At 42.5% G+C, this 21,722-nt stretch overlaps 1 long non-coding RNA gene across 1 annotated transcript; it reads right to left on the reverse strand.

Annotated features, from left to right (window-relative positions):
* Positions 1-10,044: 10,044 nt before the first annotated feature.
* Positions 10,045-21,433, reverse strand: LOC126637940 (uncharacterized). The gene is made up of 3 exons (XR_007628470.1): positions 21,225-21,433; positions 19,598-19,655; positions 10,045-16,280 (listed from the first exon to the last, which is right to left on the reverse strand). It is a non-coding gene; the product is annotated as an uncharacterized LOC126637940 (long non-coding RNA).
* Between the last annotated feature and the right edge of the window lie 289 nt (positions 21,434-21,722).

Here is a 21,722-nt window from a genome sequence, read left to right on the forward strand (position 1 = left end):
TGACTAGTCTGAAAGACCAACAAAGCAAGTACAGCAGAGAAATCCATAAAAAGAAAGAAGACAATAAATGAGTCCACTAAACATCAGTGACTGAATGCTGGTCATCTCCCCCATTCCTAGTTTTTGTAGCAAACTTTTGCAGGACTTATTTCTTTAACTTAGTGTGTGGGTCTTTTATATTCATTATTCCTTTGTTGAGGAACTTTACCACTAGGAAAATATCTGAACATCCACACAGAGTGGTACATTTATCCAAGTTTTAGGCATGAGGGAGTGTGGCAACAGTGTGGGACTGTGTTTGTATGTGCTGCTAGGTGGGGGAAGGCAGTGGGACCCTCCAGAGTGGTGGTGTCCTGTTAATGAAAAAGCAAAGTGGCAGAAGAAAGCAGGAATCAAAAGACTCCCAGAATGGTTTGGGTTGGAAGGGACCTTAAAGATAATCCAATTCCACCCCCTGCCATGAGCAGGGACACCTTCCACTGTCCCAGGTTGCTCCAAGCCCCGTCCAACCTGGCCTTTGACACCTCCAGGGATCCAGGGGCAGCCACAGCTTCTCTGGGCAACCTGTGCCAGGGCCTGCCCACCCTCACAGAAAAGAATTTCTTCTCAATATCCCATCTAAACCTTCCCTCTGTTAGTTTGAAACCATTCCCCCTTGTCCTGTCACTCCAGCCCCTTGTCAATAGTCTCTCTGAATGTTTCTTGCAGGCCCCTTCAGGTAAATCTTAGGTTAATTGTGTGATGTGCACACAAATGTGCTGCCTTTGCTGTTAGAACCTCCAACAGGTCTCAGTGTTTTCAACCAGCTGTGCTTTCTTGAAGTTTTCCAGTGAAAATCCCCTACAATCCTATGTTTTCTGCCAAACTTACTGTGATGTTTTCTTGTGTGCTTTGCCATGGCACTCATCTCTAAAAGCTACCATCCATGTAACCAAAAAGAACACTTATTTCACAGGTCAGGTAAAATCTCAAGGTCTGTAAGACTCTGATCTCATCTCCTTTTAATTTACTCTGGATTTGCCAATTTCAACATTTGGGTACTCTTTTTTTTCCTCCTCCCTGCTCCCTACCATAGTACTATGTGCCAGATCCCTTGACACGAACACAGGGAAGAGTGTCCTGTGGTGCTGGTGGTTTGAAGAGGTTTGGTGGCTGTGTGTTCTCAGCGTGTAGGTGGTGGCACAGTTGAGTTGCCTCCATATGCAGTAGTAAACTTTATCCAAGATAACACTGGTTTAAACCAAACTGTGACAGGTCATCACTTCATACTCAGGGGAGCATAAATAATAAGGGAGACAGTAATGATGTATCTGGGAAGAGGATCTGCAGCCAAAACCTATGACCCCCTGCCATCTACTTGTATGGAGCACTGACAAAGATAACACACCATGTTTCTGTAGGAGACCTTGGGTTGGCCCAGATGTGCCAGGCATAGATATTTGGGAGGTCTGTGGAGTCCCCATAATTATCCAGTGTAATGGCATGGAATCCTGCATGAAGTAGCTATGTGGCTCTTCCCTTCTGATTGCTCATCCTGGACAGTGATGTTAAACTCCACATTGATCCGTATGGGAACTCAGCTGGACTAGCTCCAAATGCTTCTCAAAGTCCTACTGGTTCTCCCTACACTTTGATTTATCCAGGCATTTTCTAAAGGGCATTTTCAATCCCTAATGGATGCCATCAGTATTTTCAAATGAGGCACCTTTTATAACGTGGAAGGAGCTTGGAGAATAATTCCTGGTGAAGCAAACGTTGAGTGTTAGCTTTTTGTCGTTGCTGTGCAGAAAAATACAGTTTTGCTTGGGGTCGATAAGAGATTGAAAAGTGTGGGTAATAATAAAAGCTGAAGTGGGAGTTACTTTAATAATGGGATGTCATGTGTAAGCCTATAAAATAAACAGTAATTATCACATTTGAGAAACGACTCTGTTAGAATTCACATTGCTCTTGACAGCTTCATCTGTACATCAAGCCTTTCTGGAATATGCACTTTCTTGTTCTTAATGAGCAAACAAATGAAACAGGAATTCATACCCTGATAGAAGGTGTTGATTTCAACAAAACCTAAACAGAAAACTAGATAAAAGAGAGCCAGTACAGCAGCCTGCAGTTAGTTCTTCCTGACACATTTTGCTGTTACAGAATAAGATGAAAAAGCAGAGCCATAGTCTTATTATTGATGGTTTCCCTCCATCTTCTATATGGCACGTGTTGAAGGAAATGGGCTTTACCTATTGCATCAGAAAATCAGAAGTTTAAAGAGCAGTAGTGAAAATCAGAATAAAACTGTAGTTGTTGCAAAGACACGGTGATGTCTTATTATTGTGAATCCAAAAACTCAGGTATATAAAATTTGGAGGAAACAGTGAGTATTTGTGGTGGGTTTATTCTCTTCTCTCTGTGTCTCCACTCAGCCAACATTTAGGGAAAATTCCAACTGTATTTGTTCCTTGAGGAAATTTATTTCTTTATCTAATTTAACATAATATTAAAACTATAGATTTTTTCTAAATGCTCACAGCAAATGTGTCCAGGAAAATAATCTGTTTGCCATATCACTTTTATTTAATTATTTTTATTTTTTTTTGTTCAGCATTTATAATCGAATTTCCATATTTTTTGCATTCTTTGGGAAGATTGAAAGTGTAACACTCTTTCCAGCAATGGAAAAAGCTCTTGGTCTTATCAAAATGAACTTCATCAATACCTAATCCATAAGAACACAGTCCAAAGTGGATTCACTTTGGCAGTAAATAACATATTCTGGGTTACAAAGATAAAACTAACTTCAATAGATATTTAGAGATATGTAACTTATCTGCTACACCCTGTTTCTGAATTTAGGCTTTTGAGGCTTGGAGAGCCAGAGTCTGAATTGGGGTGTGTCAAGAAATAGGAAGAGTTCAATGAAGGGAAGTAAGGAGCAGAAAACAAGTTGCTGGATTCTCATTACACTGTCCCTTGGAAAGAGTTTTGTTGTGGTTTTAATTTTCTCCCTTTATTTGGGGCAATAAATTCACTAGTCTGGGAGCTGGAGGTGCTGTGTGTGAGGAGGATGTAGGGCACACACCCCACCCTATGCACGGATTGGCAAATCTGAATCACTGCATCACATGCTTGTTCTTAGTTTTTTTGTTTATTGCTGAAACATATTTTCAGTAAAAGGTGTTCGAATCACCGACTTCATTCCCAGGGAAGTTCACGGCAAAGCTATTGCTCTGGACATTAGCAGGATTAGAGGGTCTGTACAGTTTTATCTGGATGTAGCCTTGTGTCCGGAGGAGAAAGGGCAGACTCGCCGGTCCAACGCGTCAGATCAGAGGCTCGGTTTTCCAAAAGCACTCGAGGGGGTAGCTCCAAAGAGCAGGGGTAGCTCCAAAGAGCAGCGGCAGCACCGCCCCAGCTCTGCACGGTGGTTCGGGAGGAGCTGGGTGGGAGCGGGGCTCCCTCCCGCGAGGTGGCAGGGCGATCCCGGTTTCACCGCGGCGACTGGGGAACTGGAAGCGGCACAGTTTCATTCCAGAACCTGTTTGTCCTCCTGCTTCAGCACAACTTCTAATGCAGAGCTGCAAAGCGAGGGGAGGTTCATTTCAGCAGCCGGAGCTCAAGTGCCAGCGGGCCGGGCTGCAGCCCCAGTCAGCTGCAATCCCTGTGCAGAACCTCAGCCATTCGTTTTTCCCCACGGTACTGGCTGTTGGCACCCAGTTCCAGAGAGTGAGGTGCAGTCAGATGTTCCCACATCTGGGAATGTGGCACTGAGTGTTGATGGTGTGGGGAGAGAAGGGAGCGGGGCCAAGCAGTGCAGATGGAGTGAGGGGCTGTAAAACCCCAGGTGCATATTCCTGGGCGGGGTTTGAGCAATAGGGCTTTGTAGGGAAGAGCCATATCTGAAATCTAAAGAACTGGGGAGTTAATTTTCAGTTGTTCTTGGCTATTCAGCAAGCAGTTAGGGTTTCCTGTTGGCCCTGTTGCAGCTCTCAGGCACTTGAACAAGGTCTGCAGCTTCCTGTCGTGTTCCCCCAGAGAAGTGTTTTAACCAATGTGTCGGTGCCTTTATAAAACATTACTTTTGTTGTGGAGGTTTCCTTTGTGGTGATGATGCAAAAGAAAAACCCGATAAAGCTGGAGCAGGTTACACACAAGGAATAAAGGCTATAGGAGATTGATGTGCTGTGGAAGCCTGGAAGGGGCAATAACACAGGAATAAAAAAATTCCTCCTGAATGTATAGAGCAAATGGAATGATATTTTTTTTGTGGTTTGTGTCATCCCCCACTCCTACTTAAAGCTTTTTAATGTTCCGGAGAGCTAAATACAAAGGCAGAAATCAGAAGAAAATCAAGAGAGCAACTTGGCTGTGTTTTTGAAAGGGTGAAATGAGACAACAGGATGAATGTTAGGCCAGTGTCCCCAGTATGATACACACTGTGCTGTGTCCAAGTTCAACTCTATCAGCTTTAGAAAACGTCATAAGTGCAGAAACCCTTCCTAATTGTGGGGTGGGAGGAGCCTGGGATTTAAGTTCATTTTGTGCTGCTTTATTGTTGCATGAGAGTCTTTGCATTTTAGTCATGGAATAAGATCACTGCAAAAACTAGCTGTGATAAATCAGTGGTGACAGAGGACAGTGCAGCCCCAAACCCTAATGATCAGGAATATCTTGGCTAGTCCACACCATGCTAGGCAGTCAGACCTGGGCTCTGATGATGCATTCTTTTTATAGTTTGGCTTCTGTTCTCACTCCAGTCTAGAGCCAACTGGATCACAAAATGGGGAAACTCTGGTGGTGAGAGGCTGGACATGCCCCATCCCAGGAACTCCCTGGGCTGATCCCATGGCCTGGGCACCTGGGGAGGGGAATTCTGCCCCTCTGCCCCCTCAGGTGAGACCCCACCTGGAGCTCTGTGCTCAGTTCTGGTGCCCCCAGCATAAGAAGGACATGGAAATGTTGAGAAAGTCCAGAGGAGGCCACCAAGTTGATAAAGGGAGCTGGAGCACCTCCCCTGTGGAGACAGGATGGCAGAGTTGGGGCTGTTCAGCCTGGAGAAAGTTGTGTGGAGAATCACAGCACCTTCCACTGTGGGCAGGGGCTATAGAGAAGCTGGAGAGGGGCAGTTCATCAGGAACTGCAGTGACAGGACAAGGGGGAATGGCTTCCCACTGACAGAGAGTAGGGTTAGATGTGATATTGGGAAGAAATTGTTCCCTGTGAGGGTGGTGCAGGCCCTGGCACAGGTTGCCCAGAGAAGCTGTGGCTGCCCCATCCCTGGAAGTGTCCAAGGCCAGGTTGGATGGGCCTTGGAGCAACCTGGGCTAGTGGAAGGTGTCCCTGCCCATGGCAGGGGGTGGGACTGGATGATCTTTAAGGTCTCTTCCAACTCAAACCACTCTGGGATTCTATGGTTTTAATTTCAGTGAAATACACTTATTTTCCAAATGTCTTCTTTTCAGCTCTTCCCAAATAATGAAAACAACTTGCTATGGTGTTAGCATTTATTTTCAGTTAATGCAATGCTACTCTTTGCTTCCCTGTTTATAAAAGCAAGGATCATCCCATATGGGGTAGAGCTATAGCTCTGCAGTAAATTTTACCTGAATTCAGAAACCCCTGGGAGTTAGTTTGCATTTGAAGTAGAGGTGCTAGCTTTTGCTGTTAAAAATTAACATTCAGAGATGTAAGTCTTATTTACCAATGTCCTGCTGTGTTGAGAATAACATTAATATACGACATAGCTTCAACTAAGCTAAGATTTCTATCTTGTAATTATATTTTTTCCACCTGAATTTTTCTGTCCCTCACCGAGAAAATGCTTTGTATTATACAAAGGAGTTTAAAAAGCCACAAACTGATCTGGATTTGTGGTGCATAATTTCTAGTCATTTTTATGTATATTAATGTTAAATCATGTTCTTGATTTCCATAAATGACCCACATAACATGCCAGATTTCTTCCACGCTTTAAACAGCCCTAGGTTTTGATGAACAAAAATTGATAGGTATGAGAGGAACAAAAGAATACTGATGACACATAATGTTAGCCTTGATCTAAAGTTGTGAACTTGTCAGATGGTCTGCCAAAAAATTGATTATTTTCTAAAAGTTTGAAATATGGCTGAGAAGCGTGCTGGCCATTATTCAAAGCCTTTAATTTATTACATTGATGCTGTTAGACAAGTGATAATCATAGGCTTTAATTTCCTGCAGAATTGGGCATAGGTGTAGAATGCTTTATATCACTTAACATGCAAAAAACCCCTCAGAGCAGAGAATGGAATTTATATCCGTGTCACTGTAGGTTGTCTAATCTGACACAGATTGATATTAATACTCTATATAAAATTGGAATTTTCCTAGACCTGTGGTGTTTTGCTGCAGGCCTGATGTTCACACTTCCAGGAAAATGTCTATATGCAATTTTATGTCCATCTTTAGTAATATACAATCTGTAGCATTTTGTTTCATGAGATGTCCTATAATTTTCTTCTGACTTTGTAATACTCTTGCTCTTTATTCTTCCTGGATTGTTGAGATCTCCAGAAGGTTGTGCATAAGTCATAAACTTATTGATTCCATTGTCTCTTTCTGCAGTTAAGCAGCCTGAACCCATAGTACCTGTTAGCAGTGTGACAGTTCTCCAACACACATAACTGTTTTGAGTAAGCACATTTTTGATATAGGTTTTTAGGGGTTTTTACTTGAGTGTTTTTGTTTCCTTTTGCAAGAGATAGAAAGAAGGTACAAATAACTAAAGAACTGCATGAAAAAAGTGTGTTCTGCAGGGCATGGCTCCCCTGGGACCCTGAGCAGGGAGCCTGAGCAGCTCAATGACACTGATATTCTCTGGGACTTCACAATATGGTAATTTTGCTCAGCTACTTATAGGTTTGCAGAAACAAGAGATTTCCAAAGGTTTGGTTTTTTTGAGGTTTTTTTTGTTTGTTGGTTGGTTGGTTGTTTTTTGGGTTTTTTTCAGGCTCTTGTGAAAAATATTTCCTGCAAAATGTTCCCATCATAACTCTGCCTTACCTTAAAGCAGCTGGTTCCGTCTGCAGGTTTACAGGAAACTTTGTATTTCCTTCCTGACGTTTTTTTATTAAACACTCTAAGAATATTTCACAAAAGGTGCCATTTCAGCCTGGAGAATAGAAGGCTTTCCTAATTGCAGCCTTCCAGTGCCTGAAGGGAGCCTGCAAGAAAGATGGAGAGAGATTATTTCCAAGGGCCTGGAGTGACAGGACAAGTGGGAATGGCTTCTCACTGACAGAGGGCTGGGTTAGATCGGATATAGGAAGATATGAAGATGGTTATATGAAGATTGCACAGGTTGCCCAGAGAAGCTGTGGCTGCCCCTGGATCCCTGGAAGTGTCCAAGGCCAGGTTGGAGGGCTTGGAGCAACCTGTGCTGGTGGAAGCTGTCCCTGCCCATGGCAGGGGTGGAATGAGAGGAGCCTTCAAGTCCCTTCCAACCCAAACCACTCTGGGATTCTAATGGTTTCATGGTCTTTAATTTATATTACTCAAGAGTCTGACATAATATTCAGAGGTCTAAATGATCTAAAACATTTTCCTATTTAATATATTTTTTTGTTGAACTAAGAGTATAGAAGGATCTGGCTAACTTCATGTTGTAGAAAAGAAGAGGTTATGTCTATTTGTAAGTAAAAGCTAATGTTTTGCATTTTAACAGGGAAGGAAATGAACAGTGGCACTAAAACCACATCTGCCAGAGCAGAGCCTGGTGGCAAAAGTTACTTCTTGTTACTGCTGTGACAGTATCCAGATGTCACACAGTTAGGGGCGTTTGCTAAAATCTTTTTGAAGTAGCAACACCTGTGACCGTCAAAAGTGATAAATATTAGATAATAAAATGCATTCCTGGTAGGTGTGCCGTGTAGCCTATGCAGTTAATGATAGAGCAGTCAAATTCCACGCACTCCCCTTCAAAACGCTTGCTTGCCTCTTTTTATTCCTATTTATATAGCACTTCTCCCTTGGCTGAATCTTTGACAGTCTCTTACTTTACTTTTTATGCAGCTGTTTTATATATATGTGTATATTATTGCGTGGTTTCCCATTTACTTTTGTGCTTTGAGTAGGTTTTTTTTTGGTGTTTTTTTTTGTTTGTTGTGTGTTTTTGTTTTGTTTTGTTTTATTTTTATTATTTTTAAATTGATATTCTGCTGGACTTAAGTTCGAACGTCTGTAGTTTTAGATCCAATTAACCAAGCAGAATTGAGGGTGCATCTCTCTGTACACCTTAAGACCGTAAGCACATTCCCTTAAGGTCTGCTGGGTGTTGCCCCATTAAAAGTGAAGAAATTGGATACAATGGACACATTGCCATGATCTGCTTTTAAGGAAAAACACCTGAAATATTATTCTCTGGCTTTGAAATATTATTCTGCAGTCTTTGCTTTCCTCAGTTCCAGTGAATCTGGAGTAGAGTTTGAGGCTCTTGTGGAAACAGAACCTCCAGCATGCTTGAGTTCTTTATTCATTTAACTCAGAATATTGCCTCACCTAAAGCAAAAAAGCATTTATTTTGCAATGGACCATAAAAGCTTGACCACTTGTAACCCCTGTGCCTGGAGAGTTGACTGGTGCTATTGCTTTGAAGCCTCTGGCAATTCCCCCTGTTCTCCAAAACAACAAAGAGGAGAGTACAACACTCTCCTATTGCCATGGAAAAGGATGTTGTCTGCTCTGACTGCTTTCAAACGTGCATTTTCAATTCCAAAAGGATATTTAAGGTATCCTCTGAGTATCTGAATTTAGGTGTAAATGCACACAATTCTGCATTTCAGGGGGAAAAATTATGATTACGCTTCTAGTTCTTGAATAAAAATGAAATGACACAACTCCCTGCTGTATCAAAATCCCCTGTTTCTGTTTGATACATCAAGAATGACCTCTGGGGTTGCTGTTCTGCTTCTCAAGGGGATTCTGTCTCTGCTCTTCTGGCGGGACTCCAGGTTTGGATGACAATTTCAAGGTTACAGTTTGTTTATTTTTTTTATCCAGAGACAGGGGAGATCAATCCTAATCTATAGAGAGACTGAATCTCAAATGCCAGAGTGCCAAAGGCTTGACCCTTGGAAGTGCTGAGCACTCCTTGCAGGCTGTTGTGTGGCATTTGGCACCTCAGGGGGTCAGCCTCCCCACTACCATCCCCTCCTGTGCCCTGAGGACTGAATTAGTCTCTTGACTTTGCTTTCACACCAGAGGATTTTCTTCCAGTTTCTATTGATGTCATTGAATTCTGTCTTTCCAAGTAAAGTGGATAGTGGCATTTACTAATTTCGCTCTCAAAGGTATTATTTGAGCCTCACTGGTTGTTTTTCTTTTATTCTCAGACTGTTTTCCAGCAGTCTCCTCTGCTCTTGCACCCTGTGATCCTTTTGTTTCCTGAGTTAGCTCAGAAATGCGAGAAGCCAGGTTCCTGGTTCAGGCAGCAACATCCTTTTTTAGGAACTAACCTTTGGTCTTTGATGGACTTGAGGCAATGCTGTTCTGGTGTTGTTTGCAACAGCAAAGAGAGACACAGGAAAACTGTTTCAATTCTTTTTGCTTCACGTGCATCCTAAAGACATCTCCCTGTGGTCCCTGAAGTGGAAGTATCCCTGCCTGTCCCTGGTGCTCTGTGACCTTTAGCAGTCCCAGAAGGAGGCTCGGGGCTGGTGACAGTAGGGAGATGTCAGCAGACTGCAGAACCTGAGTGAAAAAATCCCAGCGCAGCACTTCTCCAGGATGACTGAAATCCTATTTATGGAGACGATAACATCATAACCTTTTAATTTTCCCTTCTATTTTCTTCCCTGGTGACAGATTGACAAGCCTAGAGGATGAAGGTGTCTATTCATAGCTCAGGTTTGGCGTGGGCAGCAGCGCCGAGCATTTCTCACTCCTGACCTCGGGAGGCTCCTCCTGAGCCCCAGGAGTCGGTCCAGGGTCCTTCTCCTCCCTCAGAGTGCCCACCTGACTGGTGCTCAGAGCCAGTGCACGAGTGTTCCTACAGAGTGAACAGCTCCCCACCAGGCACTGCATTGATCACTAAACCAGCCGAGCTGTTCAGAGCCTGCAGTTCCAAACAACCATCTCATTTCCTGCCCCAGCCAGGTTTTTTTCTTCTGTCTCCAATCTTTTGTGCTCTTAAGCACTGCTCCCACTTCAGATGGCCTAATTAAAATCTAAGAGCAAAACGTGGGTCTCCTCTTATGCAAAATTACTTTTAGTATTACTGGTGTGGTAAAAGAAATGGATAAGATCATATGGAATCGGTTTGCAAGTCGTTTATTTAATGTTTGTTTACAGGTTATAATGCAGGTTAAGAAAAACACATGCCACAAATTAAAATTTTCAGGGTTTTTTTTCTTTTTGATAAATAATTGCCCTTTTCTGAATCCTTATTTCCAGTGCTGATGGTAGTACTGCCTCCATTTGTTGTACGTGAAAGACACCACTTTTTGATAATGAAGATATTAGTCATACAATTACCAGAATTGCTGCTTCTGAGTGTTTTATTTTAAAAGAAGTTGGGGGGCCTTGCAGCAAATATGCAAGAGATTGTGCACAAAGAGAATGATTGTGCTGTCCCTGCTCTTGCTCGTGTGAATTCTCATCCACTGCCTCTGAGAATGAATGGCAATAAAGAATAACCAGAACCAAGATAGGATAATATCTAATAATTTCCTGCATGGACAAAGAAAGTTTTAGGGTGACTTTAATGATATGATACTTTATATTAATTTAAAAATCCTCGACTTCAAAATATTCTCGTGGCCTCCACTCTCAGCCCACACAAACCTGCTAAGACAAAGTTCCTTTCCAGGCTAGAAAGAGCCATCAGTCAGCAGCACACAATAGATATCAAAGACATCACAGTTCTAAAGGTATCATTAATACCAATGCAGAACAAAGTGCACAGCAGCTTTTCATACCTTGCCTGAAAGAAAACCACACAGTAAATCCCACTTTGCCTGGCTGGGAAGGAGGAAGGGATGCGTGCACTCTAAGATTTCTCAGAGATGAGCACAAATTACGTCTGGTCAGACAGCGTTACTTGGCTTTGTAATTTGCTTGTGGATCACTCCAGCTATTCCTTTAGGAAATAAAGCATTATACTGTCAGTCTTCAAAAATATGTATTGTTAACATTAGCTTTGCTTTGCATTAAACATTTAAATTATATATGAGGCAACTCAGGGGAAGGGTGTGCACTGAACTGTGGTGTGGAGACTAAAAGTCTGTCTGGAGGCACTTTACCAGAGCGCTCTGTGTGAAGGCCATCCCCCTGTCCAAGCCTGTCTGGGCTGAACGGGAAAGGAGATGATGAATCCTATCTTACTGCAAATGACAGCAGTCGCTGACTTTTCAGGAGAGATCTTGTGATGTCCTGAAGGTTTGCAGACCTCTGTGGTGAAGGCACACGTGCACATCGGCCCCTCTGTGTGCTGGTTATGAGGCTGTGGGGTCAGAACCCCTGGGCAGGATGGTGGGAGTCACCCACCCACCCTGGAGTGAAAAGGAAAGGCAGAATTGCCATGGGAAGGCATCCTCAGCTGGGTGGTTCCCACTGTCCCTGTCAGCCCAACCAACACAGAAGGAGGGTGTGGCAGGGGGTCCTTTTCGAGCATGGCATGTCACTGAGACATGCACCCAGGGGAAATCCTGGTGGGGACACGGCTGAGAAGTGGTTGCCAGGGAATTTTCAGCATTCCCTTCACTGTGCTTGGTTGTACCTGTGCCTAGGAAGATTGCCTTGCCTCAGTGATCCATTTGGAACCATGATACATATTTTATTTCTTATTTGTCCTACAAATTAAACTTTCTGTTTGTAAGCAAAGTGTCACTTTTCAATAGTCAGTACCTTGCCAGTCAGAAATAGATGCCTTATTTATGGAAACTTTAAAGCAAAGTAAAACATAACAGTAGTGGAAGCTTGAGTGTTATTTCTACTGCCTTTTGAGCCTTAGTTAAATGAAGTGATAGGAGATGACACTGCCTTTTTTTTTTTTTTTTTTTTTTTTTTTTTTTGGCAACTTTTCCAAACAAACAATCTCCTGGAAATAAGGTATGACATTATTAGGAAGGTACTGAAGTGAAAGCTCAGTGCTTGTTTGCTTTGTAGCATTGTTTTACTTGTGCACTGAGAAGAAAAGAATATTGTAGCAGTGTGAGTGGCAGCTTTACATAATGGAATATGTGTTTATCCCTGGTTATATTTGCAGCATCATGAGTGTTAATTAGAAGACTCCAGTGCAGTCCTAGCTGCCACATGTAAATAAAGCTTACCTAGTTCTAGCTGAGTTATCCCCTTGTGTAAACAAGCAAACCAAACTTAGTTCAAGCTTTTTGATAATTCTCAAGAATATTTTTCACTAAGATTTGATTCATATGATTCTTTAATATTCTGCAGTGCATAATGGCAGCACTCCTGCCAGCAACCCTATGCACCTGTCCACCAAAAAATAACATTTCTGTAATTACAGTATGGCTGATGAGGGATAGAAGAGTGGGAAATAGGGAGGGACTGGGAAGAAAATCATAGCAACAAAACACACAATCTACAGAAGACAAAAGAATATTCCAAAAATAAACAGGAACTTGTGGGGATTACATCAGATTAAGTGTTACTCTGGTAAACAGAGAGAATGGCTTAACTACAAAAAGCACAGTAGTTGAATAGAGAGGGCTTTTTATTTTTGTGTGCTTGTAAATCAAGAGGACTTCCACTAAAGCATCATTAAATTGTAGCCTCTGATAGGTGTGAAATGCTGATGAGTTAGACTTGGTTTATTACTGTTGGCCACTTGGTTTTAACCAGTGTTTCTGTGCATGTAACGTAATGTCAGCTTTCACTGCAAAGCTGGGACAGGCAGGTTACCTGGCTGTGGGCTCTGCACCTACAGCCAAGGCACAGAGAAACAAGTGGAGTGCCCTGAAGAGACAGAGATGTTACTTGGAAGAGCCATAAATGTGGGGGCACATTGAAAGTTTTGGGGGTGTGCTAGAAAAAGAAATTTCTTTCTGGCAGGGCTGCAACGTTGTGGGTTAAACTGTTACCTGGCCTTTGGTTTGATTCAGAAGCTTTGGGCTGCAGCCCTTCTACTGTTTGTAGAATAATTAAAACAGGCTAAGAGAGAATAAGCTGAGACAAATTAATGGCAAGGAAAGAGTCTGTGACATCAGTATGTGGATGATGGGGGGGTTGTTTCCCTTTCAAATCCTTTACCCCCCAATTCTTTGCAATCAAACTGACCCTTTCTCTTGTTTGCAAGGTGTGGACTCCCTGAGGATTTCCCGAATTTCCAACTGTTACTGTCACACCTGTGCTCTGCCAGTGACAGCAAGGGGGGGACTCATCCCTGTAGGCCAGAAACTGGTCTTTGAACACCTTTTGATGGGGTTAGATGCTAAATGGAATGCTACAAACACGGGTGGTGACAAGCTTCCTTTGTGCCAGCTTAACTCAGCTCTTCAGCACAGACAGAGCCAAGCTAGGCCTAGAAAATGAGAATAACTGAAGAAAAATGCTTAGCAAAGATGCAGCCCTCACCAGCCCATCCAGGCAGGGAGCTGAGGCTTGTGGAAGTACAGGTTGTTCTGTCCTGAGAGCTGACCTTGAGTTGAAGAGGTAACATATGGTTCCCTTCTCCTTTTTATGTAGTTCCAGGGCTATCCAAAACAAATACCTCTTCTTTTTTCTTTTTCTTTCATATCTTAAAGGCATTTTACTAATGTAATAGATAAAAAAGAAATATGTTAAATAAAAACATTTATTGGAGGGCATAATTTTAAATATTTAATGCTATAATTAAGTCTTATTAATGTAATGGTCTTTATTCTTCAGTTTAAAAATTCACAAGGTTAATTTCCCTTTCATCTTTATTACACAATGTTTGCCACAATTATTTGTTATATAGTCTTATAAATATTTGATGAATATTAGAGATTTTAATTTAAATACAAATATGGGTTGTTTTTTACCACAGTGTTACTCCAGTGTTAGGCTGGAATTAGTGAAATTAGCACAGTAGTGAATCAGGCCCTGATATTCCTTCAGTTATTCCACAGCTGGAATAACTAATTGAGTAATTAATGGAGAACATGCCTTTTACTCCTGTCTCTTTACTTCTAAGGACTTGCAAAGAAGCTGAGGATCAACAAGTAGCAGAACTATTACTCACACCCTTTTCATGCTGTTTCCTCCTGGGGACATTATTTGCACCATCTTAGTCTCAGATACTTCTTCACTTGATTTTACTACATTTGGCAATAAAAACCACCTATCAAAGTTTGTAAATTAATGTTGAATATATTTCAGAAGGTATTTACTTGATTCCCTAAGCTGGGCATTAAAAATATGTAATTTGAGTAAAATGGTCCTTCCTCTATATACTCTGCCATTTTAGCTCCTTACTAAAAAAAAAAAGTCCTTCAGTTCTAAGTCCTGTGGATTTAAATGGTTTATATTCTCCTTCATTACCTATATGCATATGCATATACACCAGAAATATTTTTAGGGGAAATGGATGCTTTCTTTTACCACAGCATGACCTTTTTTTTTTTTAAGATCAGTCTGCCAAACTACAATGTCAGCAGTTGCTGAAAAATCCCTCTATGGGCAATATGTTGACTTACCTTCTTAATTAAATGAAGAAACAAACCAGAAATCTCTGGAGAAAAGTACTTTGAAATAAGCACATACTCCTAATCTGTCACTGCACTCAGAACGGCAAAACAAACAGGACTTGAGCTTGCAGCCAAATTTCAGCTCGTGCTGCCATTAGATTTGGGTTATGAGGTGTGCAAAAATACCTTTTGGGGAGTTTCTTCAGGTGGTATCTGCTGGAACCTGAGACTTGTGCTACTTTTCCTTTTATCAGTAACCACAGGTACCATTGGATTTGTTGTCTGCTGTCACTGTCACCTTCACGTGGACCTGAGTCATGGTATTGCTGCTCTAGTGAAGGAGGGCAGCACGTGGGCTAAAGTGAGATCTGTTTTGTTCAGAACAGAGGTAGCAGAATGCTGTCAGGGTGGAAGTCATCCATTTTATAGCAGGAAGCTCCCCTTGCCACTGAGTGGCTTTTCCCTTTCCCTGTGTGCTGCTGGTATCCAGAGCAGGCTATCAGCTCTGCTGGAACAGCAGCTCTCTCTCATCGCTGTAACGAGGAGGGCTGAACACATCTGGATGGGTTTACTCACATCTGATGGTAATGAATGCAGGTTGTTTTCCCAAATCACTGCCAAGCCCTATCTAGCCCCTAAAAACGTGTACATCAGTTCTGTACTTGCTCTGAAGTGTGAGGGCATTGTTTCTGGAATAAATGTAGTTGTTACATTACTGCCACCACGTTGCCTGGGTGCAGTGTGGCTGTTAAAATAGATCAAAATAGGCCATTAAGTGTTACAAAAGTGTGGATTGGCAAAGTGTGATGCTTAGCTCTCTGTTCTGTAGCCTCCTATGCACGTTTAAGCTGTGCTAGAACAGTATGTTCTCTGCAGAAGGCAGGAGGTACGAAAATTACCCTTCCAAAAAGCCGACCTGCCAAGAAGGGAAGCAAACTGACAAACAGGAAGCAATCCTGTGGGCTTCTCACTTGGAAACCACAGCCCTACGACCACAACCCCAGCTCAGAGACAGCAGTGATGACTCTTTGCACTTATAGGAAGTCCTACTGATTTTACAACTCATAAAAAATTCAGTTCTCTCACCTTGCAGCATATCCCTGTTACAGGCAACCATTTCATCTCTCCTGGGACCCACCCATCCCTCTTACCTCAGCTTTCAGAAGTCCATTAAAACTCTGGTTTATGTAGGGTATGTTTAAGCTCGCTATTACCTTGGAATTTTATGGTAAATCCTGCTTGAAAGTGAGTACTTGGCTCTGAAGTCAGGCCACAATGAAATGAAGGATGGAGGGGAAAACTCCTCAATGGTTCTCCCAGAATTAACTCATTTGTGCAGTGGAGAAAGTCAGGTGGGTAACTCAAGTGTTGCCTTCTTTTTAAAAATGGGGGAGCCCCTTAGAAATAGGATTAAGTTAAACAACCACCCCTTGCAGGTACACGTAGTGATATTTTTTCATTCTTTGTTCCTGGAGCTTCACTTGGTGATTTTACCTCTTCAGTCTTTGATCTCCCAACATCTTCTCTCTTCTCCTCCTCCTGCTGTCCTCTATCTGTCGTCAGGAAGCTGCTCCCACTGACAGACCTGACTCCATTTATCCAGCCAAGGGATGGCAGAATTTTGACCAACAGGGCACATCAGTCCTGCTGGAAAGGACAGATGAGAACACACAGAGCTTGTTACATGTGTGCCTCAGTCATCAGATTCATCTAGAATTGCCTGTTTTCTAAACTGGGGACAAAAAGTCCTGTTAAAAAACTCTGCAAGCATAATCAGGGGGTTTGTTGTTAAATCTCGTTCTAGGGTCATGCTTTGTTGATGAATATGTTAATTTTCTTTATCAGAGGGAAGGCTTGTTTTGATTCTGATAACACTGAAAACTGTTTGTACCTTGACATTTGCAAAATGCCCAGAAGAATTATTGGGCTTTATTTAACTAATACCTCTGAGAATAAAACCTTGACAGCAACAGGGGTGATTTGATTTTCCATAGAGGAGATAATTCATTTATAGCCACACGATTAATGCAGCGAACATTAAATTTCTCTTTCCTCTGGAAGAAAAGCAGAGTTGCACATTACTTTGGGATTTAGAAGAGCGGCTGTTAGGGAAAAAAAAGGGAAAAAATATTTTAACCTGCTTAATTACTGCACACTAGAGGGCACTTGAGGTAGAGCAAACAATATTTGCACAGCTACTGCAACCGATCCCGTTATCGACACTCACAAAGTGCAGTGAAAACTAACAGCAAAAGATTAACTTTCCAAATTGCATCCTGTACAATTTGTACCCTTTTGCACATTAATATGCAAAAAAAAAAAAAAAAAGAGGTTGAACTCCTTGCTGGATATAATTTTCTTTTGTCTTCATCCTAGGGTTTGATGCACAAAAGGACTAATTGTTTTTCTAATAGCCAACCTGACAGCAACTAGTCAAAATTGCAAATAGTGCCCAAGGAGTAACAAAACCTGATAATGTGTTGTTATTTTTATGCTCTCCATAATATCATTGGTGCAAATGGTACACAAAAGAGTAGTTGGGGGTTTTATATTTTACAATCTCTAGAGAGTGAAAGGGGCCCAGAACTACTTATGTTTTATAGTACGAAATGGAGTGATTTGGGGATGGGAAAAGGATGAGTTAAGGCCCCACAAGCCCTGTGCTGCTGTTGGGTTAAACCTTCTGTTTGACTGTCCTTAGGCTGAAAGAGGAATTTCAGTGGTTATGAGGATGTGTCTGTCCTGTCAAAGCTAGAGTAACATAGTCAAAATCAGTACATCTGTTTCTTCTCATGTGTGCAGTAACAAGGGACTGGATTTACATTAGGTGTCTTTCTCAGAGGGCCAGATTGGAAAGCAAGTATTTTTGGGTGGTTGAGAATCACTTTTGTCACTTATGGCTGCTGCTGCTTTGTGGGCTGCTCTTCCTTCAGTGGGGCTTTCCAAGCTTTCTGTTCCAGTGTTGGATATTGGAATTTTAACCTCTGCAAATCCCTCACTTGAGTTTCTCAGTGTCCCTATCCTTCCCTGTTAAAATGTAAACTGGAATTGCTTTCAGAGGGGAAAAAAACCACCCAAACCTACCCCAAACCATATACCTTTGTCTCACAGGCTGCTTGTATCATTTCCTTTGTTTTAATCTACAGCATCAGTTGTAAGCATTATATAATGGATTTTTTTTCAAGTTACAGATGTTTTCAGTGACTTCCCAAACACAGGAGATCATTATTTTTCCTGATAACCAACTTGTGATAACTGTATAGAAGCAGGTTTTAAAGGTTGCAAGACGGTGATAAGAACCCATGTTCTAAAGGTAATTATGTCTCTGTGCTGGCAGAGGGAGCTGATAAAAGCACATATTTTATTCAGAAATGTTCTGGATTTAAGATAAATCTTGTTTCTTCTTAGTTTATGGAATGTGAATTCTAGCATGCAAAGCAAATTAAATTTAGGAATAATCCCTCTCATGATCTGAGCAAAAGGTGCAAACGATGCAGAGTGTTTGGGTATCACCTGAGAAAACAGCTCTGATTTTATTTAAAGCTTTAACAGAATAATAGCAGGTGACACCACTATTCTGTAAACTTCCTTTAGTAACTTTCAGATCAGTTATTAATTTCTTATTAATAATATTGCTTTGAAGTGGCAATGTAGTGGTAATCCCTGTAAGCAAAGGTAGCTTGTAGTAAAGTCATTTATCTTGATCAAGCAAGTCACACTGGACCCATTAATTTTGGATCAGGCCTTATTTTGTGTATTAAAAACTGAAATCAGCTGCTGGTGCTTTGAGGGAAATATCTGAGTGCTAGGTGATCTGATGGAATACAACCTGAACGGGAGGAATTAGAGCAGTGCTTTCTTTTCCCTCCCCACCCCTTTCAAGTCCTGGCGTTGGCATTGTAATTGAAATGAGATGACGCCGAGCACTGACATCAGCAGCAGCCCTGCTAAGGCTGTGCTGTGATTGAGTTACCCCTGAAGAGCTCATTTCAAGTCACTCCTATTGAATATTTTTAAGCACTAAGGTCTAAATTCTCTGTCTTCTCAAAACAGTTCATTGCACTGCTGAGGAACAAAGAATTAGATGATGGTCAACAACTGTTTTCCCAAAAACATAAAAGCGAGAAAAGATGGTTGAATTCCATCGTGCCACATACTTTAGGTGATAGATATTTCCTGTCTTATATGAAAGGGAAGTCACATTGGGGTTTTAATCCTTCTTGCTCATAAAAGCAAAGAAATTTGGAAGAAAATCTCCAGGTTCTTGTCCAAGCAGAGGTTAATTTTTTTCCCCATTGTCAATCACAACCAGTCAAAAAAAACCTAAAAAAACCACAACAATCCCCAAAAGCACCAATAACAACAAAGTAACAACCTGAAACAAACCAAAAGAAGGAACCAAATAAGATGAAAAATAACCCCAAAATAACAAAGCCAACAACCAACTCATCCCACAAACTGATATACTTTTTGAATATTCTGGTTTGTTGGGTTTTTTTCCTGATCAGAAAATTTAATATGAAAATTGCATTCCAGTTTGGTCCAGAATGCATTCAGTCATATGCATTTTGCAGATAACATTTGTTCTTCAGTACAGTTATTAAACTAAAAATCTTCATCCCATTTCAATTGGAGTCTGAGCTGCTTTTTACTTAAAAAATGAAATGGTAGAGGAATAATCTTCCTTTTAATATTTATTTAAGAGGAAACAATTTTTTAGCCAGCATATTCATCAGTGTTATGCAATAGTATGTGTATATATATCTCACTATGGTACATATAATCAAATCATTTCATTTGGATAGGATGCAGAAGGTTGCAAATGTTCCTTTGCTGTTCCAAGATTATTTTTACATTAATTTTAATCCATACACTTCTTGCTGTCAAGATTTACTCCATCATCTGAAAGGGTTTCCAGCAGGGGAATCCATGGATGACATAATCCATTTTAACAAGACACTTACCATCCTCCCCTACAACTTGAGGATGAAAGAGCAGAGCATTTGCCCCAGTAATTTCCAACTGCAAGAAAGGTCACATAGAACAAATGGCACAAGTCAAAGGTTGAAATCAAAACAAAAACCTAAACTTTCAAGCAGTACTTGGAGGTACAACCTCCACCATTAGCTTTCCTCCCATTAGCTTTCACTCCACCGTGCTGCCTGTTTAAAGCAGAGACACAGGAGATCTTATTAGGGAGAACTTTTATTCTTGGTTGCTTCCATCAGGTGTTTTTAATAGAAATTAAAGCAAGGTGTGCCACTACTCTTACTGAAACCTTGAAAAAAGTTTGAAAACTGTCATCAATTACCAGGAGTAAAGCCAGGCTAAGCATCCTCATGCTTTCCTTGTGACAGCATCTATTTTCTAACTGGGTTGCTCAGTTGGTGGAAGGATGGGGGAGAAAAACACCCTTTGCCTCTGCAGAACCCCAGGTAAAGGGAAGCCACATTTCTGACCTTATCTATTGCACTGCAAAGTGTTTTGTATTTCCCTCAAGGCTCTCTGCCTGTTTCAGGTCAGGGTTGTGTATTTTTATATCCATCCTTCTCCAAGGAATCATCCCAGGCTCACAGCTTGGAAAGTGAAGGTTGGGGCTGAGGGAAGTAAGGAGGTAGTTGAATGTTTCTTCATTGTCCTTGAAAAATGTCACGTTCTGGGTACATTTTGCTACATTCCCATGAGTTGGAGGCTTTTCAGAATGAGGATTTGTGCAAGAGGAAATGCACCTGTTATTTGCAGTAACTTGCACTTAGTTCAAGTCAAGCAGGTACAAGCTCCAAATGAAGGGGTCTCATTCACTGTCTTACATGTGTGCAGGCACACATAGTAGTATGAGCATGAAAAATAAGATTAATAATCATGGAACTAAATTATACTGTGTTCTTACTACATAGAAGAATATTAGGGTCCACTTTCTGCCATCCTAGATTGATCTTCAACAAAATAGTCATCTTATTTAGTGCTTAGGGTGAAGAGGCTTCCAGGTGCTCTGAATGAGTTTAAGACGACCAGCCTTTTAAAAATGAAGTTGAGCAATGAACCAGGTTCAGTAATGTAGAACCACACTGAATGTTCATTTTAAACACAACATATTGCTGGTCAAGGAGAGTTGGAGAATGAGGATGGAACTGAGTGCACTTGAGCTTCCTCAACAGCACTAGTTCAGTGTTGAATCAGTCCTCCATTTTAAGTCACTGTCTGTACCTGACCACATCTATACCTTGTGCTCTTACCCCTCCTCTACTAGCAAACGTTAAACTTGGGAAATATTCAGAGCTATGATGTATGTAATTAGCAAGAATAGCATTTAACCTGCTAATGGAAAACCCATGCAACAGAAAAAGGGGTGAAACTCAAACATTGGATAAAGCAGGTGGGCACGGGGGTGGCAGGGTTCCCCCGCAGGGTTCCTCAGCCCGGACCCGCGCGGAGCCCTCGGATGGGATGAGCCACCTTCAGCTCCGTAAGCCAAAGGCAGGTGAAGCATCCCCAGCGCTCGGGATGCCCGAGCCTCTCCCGGGCTGTGCCGGATCCCAGCGCTGTCAGTCACGAAGCGGATTGGGAAGGGGGCGAGGGTCAAGGACTTACTGCGCGGCGCTGCCCTCCAGCCGGCTCCTGCTGCGGGGAGGTCTCGGCGCTGCCTCTCCCCGTCTGGCCGCCACCCGCGGCTCCGGAGCAGCGCCGGAGCACATTCAAACCCGCCTGCAGTTCCCCGGAGCGTCTAGGGAAAAAGGGCTTTGAAAGGATGCCCTCCCTGTCCCCGGGGCGCCCGCCTGCAGCGTCTGTCTCACGGAGATGAACAGCTGCCCGCGGCCCCTCCGGGGGCGGCCGCATCCCCCCGTGTCCCCCTCGCATCCCCCCCGTGCCCGTCTCCCGCTCTCCCCTTCCCGGCGGGCATCGCCCCAAAGGGCGGGGGGCTCCGGGCACGTCCCAGCCCCGGCGGGCGCCTCCCCGGTGGCCCCGCGGCTGCTCAGGGCCCGCCCGGTGCCACCCCCGCCCGTCCTCCCTCCCTCCATCCCTGCCTCCCTCCCTGCCGGGCGCAGGAGATGCCCCGGCGCGGAGTTGGCGGCCGCGGGGAGCCCTGGA

Source organism: Myiozetetes cayanensis, unplaced genomic scaffold (genome assembly GCF_022539395.1).
Source record: "Myiozetetes cayanensis isolate MyiCay16 unplaced genomic scaffold, myiCay2020 scf16, whole genome shotgun sequence".
Classification (NCBI taxonomy): domain Eukaryota; kingdom Metazoa; phylum Chordata; class Aves; order Passeriformes; family Tyrannidae; genus Myiozetetes; species Myiozetetes cayanensis.